Source organism: Hakea prostrata, chromosome 3, assembly GCF_041222555.1.
Source record: "Hakea prostrata isolate BN-2017 chromosome 3, UWA_Hpros_2, whole genome shotgun sequence".
Lineage (NCBI taxonomy): Eukaryota > Viridiplantae > Streptophyta > Magnoliopsida > Proteales > Proteaceae > Hakea > Hakea prostrata.
In genome coordinates, this window is record NC_142602.1 from 21,089,380 (window position 1) to 21,100,383 (window position 11,004).

Here is an 11,004-nt window from a genome sequence, read left to right on the forward strand (position 1 = left end):
AGAGAGGAAAAACATCCACCGCTCTACTGGCACAGTAATGCACTTACATGTCAAACAAATTGCTATAATCCTACCCAAAAAAAATAGCTAGAAAATTTTTGAAATTGAAACAGTATTAAGGATTTTTCTAATACAAAATTAAACCTTTAATTTCAACCTTCTATTTAATTTAAGATAAAAGTGCATTGCAGTGTACAATATAGGATCTTAAATGCACGTCACTTTTGCTTCTTCTTTTTTTACCATCTAGGCAATGTTGCAATACATTCCTACTCCAAAGCCTATCAAATTAAGAGTATAAACGGATCGGATTCGGATAGGATAATGGTAATACTATATCCGCATCCTATTATATTTGGACGGATTCAGATATATCTATTGATTTTTTTACGGATTCAATCGGATTCGAATAATAATCAAATAATTATTTTCTTAAACAGACTCTTCTAAACGGACATGAATACAAATTGAATACAAGCTTTGGACTACCTGTTGACATCTTTATCATTTTATTTGTGAAGCTAGGTTTGAAATTTAAGAATTTAGCAGCTTTAGTGGCTATTTTAGTAAATAATCTATAAAAATAGTTACATATCTCAAGTAAAAATTTATAAAAATGAATAAATTAATCGGAAATATTATTCGGTAAGAAAAGGGTTACCATATCCGCATCCTATTAAAAATCGGACGAATTTTGATATCACTAAACTGATGCAAATGCGAATTTGGAGCGGATTTCTGTTATCCATTTACACCCCTACATAAAATAAAATAAAATGTTATCTATTCCTTGTTTGTATAAATGATCATTTTAGGACTTAGGTTGTGAACTAAACACCTATCCCAATTTTAAGGCAATAATACAAAATTTCTCAATGAGAAAATGATGACTACAATGAATGATTAAATAAACTAGCATATGTAAGTTTTTTGTTGACTCGACATAATTTATCAACAACTTGTACAATCTCCATAAATAAACTGAACCAATACAACCTGCAAAACCCTTGATCAAAATTAACAGAACGATGAATGGAAAGAGAGTTGTTAAAATAATAATAATAATAATAATAATGCAACATCAATTAAAAATCCACAAAATAAAAAAAATAAAAATCTAGAGATAAAGAGTATCATATGACGCTGATTTGCAAATAAATACACTAAAGTCTCTAGAATAATGAATGGAACTACGTCCAAGTAAGTCAAATTTAGAAAAATCACACTCCAAAAAGCATTTCACAAATACCTAGCTCTACACTTATGCTTAATAACACATAAAAGACTACACAATCAAAGTAAAATAAGACATTTATAGAGTTTAAAAAAGGGAATGGACAAACCTTGGCATAATAGTTACATTATGCTATTGCAAATTGTTTATTTGGGAGTTCAGGACTCTGAAACGGCCTCATTTGTGAAGCAGAGGATAAGATAGCATACATTTATCCACATCTATACCTTGCAGTAGTGGCCTCATGCATTGGGTTAGCGTTTTAGACAAGAGTGGACATTTCGAAAACCTATTAGTGAAAAGTTGTAACTTAATATATATATCATAATCATTAGGTTTATGAATAATAATAATATAATTATAACATATTTATGAATACTATTTTTAACACAAAATCTTATATGAAAAGTTATGTCATGATAACTGGTGATTCACGTCATGCCGAAGTGTTAAAAACCGTCGTGATTTGTAGACTAATGAAAATAGAGATTCACATTCTCATACAATATACTGTTAGGCAAGTGAAAAATGGTGCTAATGTGTATATCTTTAGGGACCTATGGCTTCCCTCTTGGCATTTCATTGTATTAGCAGTGTCCCTTCAGGACATAGTATGAATTGAGTATAAGAGTTTATTGGTTGTGACACTTGCTGGTGAAAATTATCTTTGCTTCACTATCTATTTTCTCCATATGAGGTTCAAGTTATTTTAACATTCTTTATATTGTCTCCTGATACTATAAACTATTATATATGGAACAAAACAAATGATGATAAGTTTTTCGTGAAGTTTGCTTATTATGTTTAGCTATAGCTGATGACCAAGGTAATGTTGCTTATTATTCATCTTCTTCAATGTATTATAAGCTTAGTTGGCAAATTCCTACTTTCCTAAATATAAACATTATTTTTGCGATGATCCTATATTGCAATTGGGAACTCCCTCTTATCAATGAATATTTCACTTATTCCACTCTATTTCACTTATTCCACTCTGTTTAATTTGTGGCAATGGTTCTGAGAATATATGTCATGCCTTATTATTTTGTTATCATGAAAAAAAAATGTTGGAGACTACCCCTCCCTATGTATTAATACATCTAATTTTTTAGAGACAAAGTTATTGGATTGAATAGAATTTATCAACATAAAGTTCAATGGTTGTCACAATTTAACTATGGTGAATAAGACATGGAGTGCCCCAGCTTGATGTATATGAAATAATCCAGATATCTTTAGAGGGATTGATGACTCCATAATACACACAATGACTACCTTCTCTACCTACATACAGATATACAATCTCATATTATATATGGAGTTTCAAAGGGGCTTATGGGGAACCTTATTTGAGGCCTAGTCATATTAACTTTGAAGAACTTGTTCTCATTCAAATTTGTGTAGATGGATCATGGGATAATAATTCACACAAATGAAGTAGATGATGCATCAAATGGCAATTTTGTAGCGGCTCAAAGAAAATGTGGACATATTGCTTCAACAACTTTAATTTAATTTGAAGCCATTCGAGATGGCATTATTCTTGGCTATTCTTTAAGGGCGATTGATTTGCATATCCATTTGGACTGTTTACCTGATATTAATGCTCTCCAAAGTCTCCAATCACTTTTAGAGTGGATGTGCTTTAGTTTAGGTATAGGTACTTTGAAACGTTGTTCTTCTTTTATCAGTGTTTCTTTTAGTTATATGTTAATTTTCTTACTAGGAGTGCTTGCAGTTTATTTTTAAATGGACATTGGTGGGATATAACACCTTTGGTTATTATGGAATCTTCTTGTTATAAGTTACTAAATATTTTTGTTTAAATATTAAAGAAATCATTTCATATAAATACAGTAATGGGTGATAAACTTTATTCAAATGAAAAAAGACCTATCTAAGATAGAAGATTACAATAATCGAGAGAACTATTTTATTTATTTTTTTTTATTTGTAAACAATCAAATTATTTAAATTTAAAGCCACAGGAAAAGTACAAAAAGATTTTCTATATCTATAGCTGCTTGAAATGGCTAAATGGTTTGAGACATTGTTTACTTCCCTCTAGACATGAGTGAAGCTAAGATATTCAAAACTGTTAGCTATGACTTTGATGTCTTGAATGATAGGTCCAAAGAACCTCCTCCTTGTGTGGTGAAAGGATTTGAATGACTCTTGAGTTATTGGATTGTTGTTTGTGGTTGTGCGGATATTGTTTGTGGTATGCTTTATTATTTTGACACTCGTTAAGTTCCAATTAACGATAGTGAAAGAGGGGTAGTATGTTAATTGAGCAATTTAGATAGAAAGAACTTTTGAAATTTACGAAAGATAATTATGTAATAATTGAATTTAAAAACTAAACCCAAAAACCTAACCATCTAAAAGAAACGAGATTTTGTTAATCTGGTAACCCTAGCCGAATGTAAGTCATGCTTGTAGGCTGTAGCCCTCCAAAAGGGAGTAATAGCGGTCAAACTTGCCGCCAATGCCATAGCCCTACTATTCTTCATATTGCAAGTCATTGATCAATACAGAGAAATAGAAAACTAAAATCGAATAATTGGAAAAGTAAAACCCACCATACATTTCAACATGACCGAATCTATAGTTTTTCCTTTGTATTCGAAAGTCCGAACAAAACCTCTCACTCTTTTCCCCATGCAAAAATCATGAACTATTCGCCAAAACGGACGTAAAAGAGATGAAAATTGAATTATGGAGTAAAAAAAAGTTGTGGCAAAGGAAAGAGAAATAAGAATAATCGTTGAATCCGTGAAACCCTGGAACTACTTCTCCGTGGTTCTCCTCCAAAAAAAAAAAAGAGAAATGCAGACCCGAACTCAAAATGGAATAACAAAATCACGATCCCAATAGATGAATTAGGTCATCGGAGACGGGAATTTCTACTAGAATTGGGTCAACTAAAAAGGGAACCTTTTGAGGAAATAGTTAGTTGAAGGAGAAAGATTTGTGTATGGTGGAAACTTTTTTGATACTGGTGTTTTTTTTAATACTGGAAATGAAATGACGTCGCAAATGATCGAACCTACAACATCTCTACTGAAAAGTATGGATCTTTACCACTCAACCAACCCTGCATTGGTAATCCTCATCCTAATATTTCAATGCCTCATCTTTAAGACTTGTATTGACAATACTCTATTTAGCATCTGCGTGATAAAATAAAATTGAATAAAAGGTTGTCTTGTCGCATGGGACAAGACTGATAAAAAAAAAAAAAATTAAGATGACGCTGACTTTATAGACCCCCTCATTCTCATAATACTAATAGATTCATCGGAGCTTGCTCTAGCACAAGCTTTTTTCTCATAGTTACCTTAGAGGTGTCAATAGGTTGGGTTGGGTTAGGCCAGTCTTAAACCCTAATCCGACCCTAGAGATTGAAATTGAAACTACGGTCTGAAGTTTTGCCAAAAGTCGGTGTTTCGCCCTCATCTGGAGAAACCTTGAAATGTTGGTAAAATTTTGCCGACATTTTGGAGTGGTTTCGGTTGGGAAAAAGGGTGTGGTTTGGGCTTGGACAATATTAATTGCCTGAGTAGGGGTTCAATTTTATATTCGTGGTGGGCCGTGGGCCTAATTGAGTTGATGTCAGCTGAGTTATGAACTTGACAAAGTATGATGGGCCTATGGGTCTCACGAGATTTTGAGTTTTTTTGCTATACATCATTGAGTTAATCAAATGTTCCATAATACACCGACATTTTGAGTTTTTTTCGCTAGTATATTGTCGACTTAATGCAAATGTTGTTTCGCCCTTTACCAAGCTGGCAAAATATTATTTGTCTACTGATATGGCCCATGCAATGATTGCATAATGGAATCGTTGAACCTTCAACGTTTGTCTTCATAATGAAGGAGAGCGAATATTTCATCGCACTTGGTAATTAATTGGTATCATTATCTATTAAAAAAATAATAATAAATACTGTGTGTTGAATTGCAGGAGAAGACGGAGGAAAAGAAAAGAAAAAGATTGCTATCAGGGGTTGGGCCACTTGGTATCAGTATTTATTTAAATCACATAGTTTTAATTAAGGGTATTTTTGTCTTTTGAACAAATATCCAGCCGAGTCGCCGACATCATTTTTTTTTTTTGGTAGGAAACTAAATCTTATAAAAGATAAAACCAAAATTTCTAAACTGTGATAGTACAGAGTCTACCGACTACATAGGCCAAGAAAAGGAAGGGAAGGGGATAAGAATATATAATAAAGGAACAATGATTGGTTGCAGCAAATGATGCTAGCTGATATGCCACCAAATTTCTTTCCCAAAGGATACGCTTGAAGATGACTGGGTTAAATTTTAGTATCATTGTGCTGATATCACTGATGGTATTAGTAATCTTATATGGATTAAAAAAAAAGAGTGATCATCAATTTATTGTCACTTTCTATATAGTAAGGTCTCTCACGTTAAATGTTTCAACGTGCATTTTGGATTTCTTGATGGCTGCTGCTTGAAGTGGGGTAATGTTTCCTCCTCCATGAGCAAAACATAAAATCACTCAACATCAATTTTTTTTTTGGTAAACAATACTTCATTTAAATAGCTAAAAAAATACAAACACAACTGCATGAGTACACAAGGTTCGAAACGAACCAAGGAGCGAAAAAAGACCAAACTGTCATACATACAATAGACAAGGTCACCAGAATAAGGGTTAGGTCTAGCCCAAAATAGATCACGTCCACAAAACCCTTAGAACAAACACACCACACCCACATAGGGGGACAGATAGACAACACCCATAGAGGGGGACATACAGACCACACCCACATAGGGGGACAAACAGCACGCCTCAAGGGAGGACACAAAACTCCTACAGTTGTAGCAATGGTAGCAGCAAAAGTGCGAAGCAGGGTCGCACCTGCCATCCGGCTCTGCCGTATAGGCGTACCTGTCAAGCTCGACGCAGAAAAACTTGTACCTAGAGTTGGAGTTGTTCTGCGATGTGCACCAAAGAACCGCTGAAACCAAAGGACCAGTTATGAAAAAAAAAAAAAAAAAAAGAAGAAGGAAGAAGAAGGAAAAAGAAAAAAGAAGAGTAATGCAAACAAGCTGATCTAAGGGGAAACCCTAGATTTGGTTATTGAGGCGGAAATGGGGGAGAGAGAAACGGAGACGGGAAAGAGGGAGAAGACCGAGCGATTTAAGAAAAGAAGAAGAGAAAAGAAGCAGAGGAGCAGAGGAGAAGAAAAGAAGAAGAACCAGAGGAGGCGGAAGGTAGAGAAGGAGGGAGCAAGGAGCAGAAACGGAGCAGGGGAGAGGGGGCGGGGAGCAGGGAAACAGAGCAGGGAGGCGGAGAGACTACAGGTGAGCCTCTCCGCCTCAACGGGCGCAGGTGGAGTGGGCTAGCATAACGTCACCGGACAAGGAGATGAAGTTAGTTGTTGGATTGAGTTCGTTGCCACCATTTTTCTCTCAACATCACTTGTTACTAATAGTGAAGTGGTGAATTAATGGTAAGAGATTTGGTTGCTGTTATTGGTGACTCGAGAAGTGGCATTAATATTGTGGGATATTCCAGGGCAATGTTAAAACTTTTATTTAATTGCTTTTTATACTATTCATGTATTTTCGCATATCTTCTGAACTATTTTAGGATTTTTATTTGTTGCAGCAGCTAGAAGTTGTAGTTAACGGTCAAGATTTTGATATGTACTCAAAAAAATTTCGATAAGTAAAATCAAATGACAGTTTTAGTAGTAAATACAATTTTTATTCTTACTTTCAAGGGTTTATGTCACACCCCGATTTCATCAAACCAAAGATGCAACAGTGGGAACACTTACCGGTCTGTTCCCGAACCAAACCAAAATCAGGTTGCAGTATACACCCATTTGTCACAAGAATCAATCATAACAAAAAAAATGAATTAAAAACAATTAACTGGGGACAAAAGGGATAAAAACATGTTATTTCCTTCCCATCAAAAGTCACTTGTACATATGTACAAACCCTCCAAGGCTAGGGTGCATTGCACCAAAAAGAAATACCTGATGCTGACCTCAACGAGTGACATACAAACTACAACAGAAAACAATACTATTCCCACCATAGGGTTCCTATCACGCACGTACAAGTCATAACTTATACCCCAAGTTGACGTCCACTGTGCCGAAGTGTATTAAATCACTAGCAATCCCACTCAATCTATGTGGGTCTGGAGTAGGCACAAACGCCACACGCACAATCATCTCCATGACCAGAAGTAGTGGAGCACCACCAATCTCCGTTATTGGGAACGCACGCTGATAATGCCTTAGACGTGAAGTCGGACGTGGAAAGATCAGCATCCTCAGATAATGCTGAATCTATAGAACATGTATATATACAAAAGTGAACTCATATAGCCCAGTGAGGGGAAATATCTATAGAGCAAACATAACAATATATCACGATGTTATGATGCACAAATATACGCTATAACACACAATGCTCAGGTCCGTGAAGGTTAAGCACTACTCTGGTCGCGGTGCAATATTCTTCCAATACCCCCACAGGATTTAATCATATTCACATAACCACAAGAATATCACCGTACTGTTGGGTTACTCACATTTCACCCTAGACAACCGCATGAGGCCCATGAGCTACTCACATTTCACCCGCATCCCATTGGTTGACCAACACCTAATCCCCTGTTGGCAAGGCAAGTAGCACTCAGATATGCACTCTAGCCATGCAATCTACTATGATGATTATGCGGGGTCTGAAGTATATTATGTGTCCCATACCACAGTCATACAGCTGGTCTCATATATAATATAGAATTATAACGAAATGCTTTCCACTATAATCAAACCATTTCATACCCATCGTAGTAACGAGCGTTGGAATACTAAGTGTACAGTCGATGAGTGTAATACCCATCATACACTTCTACCGGAGCATGCAATCACACATCTAAGGTATTTCTCACATCATCATCAGAGGGTACGTATGAATCCATAATCATATACATATGCATTGCAACTATATAAAATATCATGTTATGCCATGCATGTCCTAATTACATCAATTCTACGCATACTATATGCATGCTTGTACGACCGATAAATAATATAAGGATCCATGATGCATGAGAGTTATAAGTTCCCACTCACCAATTACTTGTCGCTTCTGCATAATTCTCTTTTGTCTGAATTTAGAATTCACCTTAAGCTAGCTTACACGCACACCTTCTCTTTCCTCTCTATGAGCGAAAATCTTGCCAATCCCTCTCTCCCTTCTAGCCTCGTGTCTATTTATATAATTATATGTGAGGGTTCAAGGTTTAGATTTAAAGAATTCTACCGAATCAATGATTATTGATTTAAAATTTTAGAAGTGATGTGTGACAGTTTAATTGTTCACAAATTTTCAAAATGAAACCCCCTCACTCTACCCAACTCTAAAATCCTCTATTTCATTTTGCCCTAACTGAAGAAAAGGTAAATCATTTCGGTGAATGTCGCCGAGTACCAAATCGAAAGGTGCACTAAAAATCAAAAGTAAATAATAACGCTGGAAAATCGCTTAATATCGCCAAAAAATCATCGAACCGGCTAAAACTTGGAAAAGATCAACAATGAACTTGCAAAAGATCAACAATGAACTTGCAAAATGTCGCCGTTCATGGTCGAAATCCTTTTATCACCCGCGAAATCCTTGCTTTGATAAAGAAGATTGAAGAAGAACAAGAAGATGCGAAATATGCTCGTAACCCTTCCGTCATTCACTTGTTATTCACTTCTTCGATTCTCTCAACGCCGGAATCATTGAAACCACTGTTTGAAATAAAAATCTCCGCCGGAACCACCGCCGATTTCTCCTCTTTTTATTTCTTTAAAATCTCAGTAAACGGGTGAACTCGTGAATATGTAAAGCCGAAACCATCGCCTGAAACTTATCTGGTAATCCCACACACAAAGAGGAACCACCGCCTGAAATCCGATTATCCCACACGCAAAGAAGAAATATCTATGACGCACCACATTGAAAAATAAAAAGACCTCTGACACACCTTTTTTTTTAAATGAAAAGGGTTTGCGTGAGATGGAAATCTGTTGGGGTTTTGAAGTTTAAAAGGTGGGACTCTAGAATTGGGGATTTAAATTAAATGAGGAGATTGGCAAAATTTCGCCCGTTTGTCAGATAAGAGCCGGCGAACTCGGACGAGATTTCATGTCTTGGCTGGAGATTAGCATTTATAGAGTATGATTCTTCAAGAATCAAGGATTCTAACCTGTTCGAATCAAGTTCGTCACTCAAACCCTAAAATCCGTACAATGCGATTGATTAACAAAGTCAGAGTTCAACAAAAACCAATTATAGTTTGACTCTATTCTTATTATTTGTAGTGATAACAGACAAACAAACAGAACACGAGCAGAAGAAGTAAAACCAATGGTAGAAAATCGAATTGAATTGTCAGTTACCATTCATGATCGAGAATAGCAGAAGAGTTTCTTCCTCTAGTTTTCGTCCCAATTACAATATAAAACTCTAAAAAACCTTGACCATAAAACAATTTTGTCTCGATTTTTTCAGAACTCAACTATCGCAAGGGCTTCGATTAAGACTTGTAGAATGTGGACCATGTGGACCAAGAAGGGGTTTCATTTTATAGTTTTGTGAACTATTAAAAATGAAGAGTTAGTATTTATAACTAAACCTGCAAATCTGCAATTTGATTACACTGTCGAATTTTTTCTGAGTAGATGTCAAAGTATTGACTGTTGACTGCACCAAATAAAAATCCCCCTTTCCAATGATTCTATTCTCCATGCACGTTGTAATTAAAAATAAAAAAATTTCCACCTTCACATTTGGTTTTTCATTTCAAAAGAAAAAATAAATATTCATGAAGTATTGTTAGTCTGACATGACTAAGTTCTGTTGGATTTGTATTTCCTTTCATAATAATTATTTATTATGATTTTTTTTTTCAACTGCATGACACATTTGGGATGGATGCATCTGTTTAAAGCTACAATGGAGGGTGGAGAAAAGAAAAAATGTGATCAAAGCTTTGAAAAAGTTACATTTTTTCCCATTCAATTTAATATTGTAAGAATCCAATGAAGTATGCAATCCAATTATGGACCGAACCAACATGCTATGTCTGGAGACTGGATCAGACCTCTAATACTTCACATGCCGCACTGGGTCTAGCTTTCTTGGACCGATAACTCGATTGGCTTGATGAGACTGGCTCAGCCCGACCAATTGATGCCTTTACTTGAAAGTGACACCAGGATTTTAATTTGCGGCAGTGGCTGCCGCCAGTTGCCAAATGTGGGATTTTTGTTACGTAATCCATTTTGGATTAAACGATTCAGATTCAAAAGTGGTGTGTTTAAATGTAAATAGAAAATTTGTATTTTACTAAACTTATTTTTAAATTTACAAATTATACCCTTTTGAATTAGGGGAACTCATTTAGTCAAATACTCTTCTTCCTTGGGACTGACCTGTCCTTAACCGGAGTTTCAGACCTAAATGGTTTTGAATGGCGATCGTTGCGTTGGTTTCCTTGAGGGCCGAAAATCACCTGGAGGTGTAAGACGCTGAAATCCGTGTTGATGTCTGGTAGCATGGCGCTGGCTGATTAGAAAGACGAACTTGAGGTAATCAACGCTGATACAAAAGTTGGGTTCGATCATCATCATCACCTCCAACTTCACCGTCTCTATCACGCCCTCTGGACGAACCTGAGATAATCCATGCCACAAGGCTGCAATGCATACTCCAACCCG